We start from the raw sequence: 696 nt of genomic DNA, 5'->3' as shown, positions 1-696 counted from the left end.
AGCGAACGAAAATTAGTCACAAGTAATCAACACAAACAAGTACCAGCGTCTTTTTTCCTCTCTCTCTCTCTCTCACTCTCGAGTGCAATGGACGATGTGGAACATCGAATAAATATCACATAAAACGGGCGATGCGAGTATGCAAAAGAGTGTGTGACGCTTTGAAATCGATATGGATACATTAACGATATGGCTGTGTGTGTGCATGCTGCTGCACGTACTTGTCAAAACCCTCACTGTGTTCCATAATAATCTCGACAATTTGGCGACACTGACAATTCAATAATACGAACATGATTTGTGTGAGACAGCCTGTTATATCGCATCGTATAATGTTTCAAGTTTTCAACGACGAAGCCAAAGCCTTCTCAAACGGGTTACGCTTTTTCTTTTGCTCTTTTTTTTTGTTCGTCGGTTGTTGCTATTGCCATTTGTCGCATGTGATATCGTGTGACAGCTTACGCGTAGATAATTTCATTCGTTGGGATTTTTTCTCTATTTCCGACTGCTAAAATCTTATTATGGATGCTGAAAGAAATGTGTCAACTACCTCATCGTTCTGCGCCATACACATTTCTCACGTTTTATTTGCCTTCAAGTCGAACGCCCTCAACTGTATTTTTCGTTTCTGCGAAAAAGCGAATTTGACTTTTTTTAGCTCTGACATATTTTTAAGAGAATTCACACACAATGTTT

The sequence above is a fragment of the Contarinia nasturtii genome, unplaced genomic scaffold (assembly GCF_009176525.2).
Source record: "Contarinia nasturtii isolate CC-2019 unplaced genomic scaffold, AAFC_CNas_1.1 Cnas_scaffold_350, whole genome shotgun sequence".
NCBI lineage: Eukaryota > Metazoa > Arthropoda > Insecta > Diptera > Cecidomyiidae > Contarinia > Contarinia nasturtii.
This window is presented reverse-complemented; position numbering follows the sequence as displayed.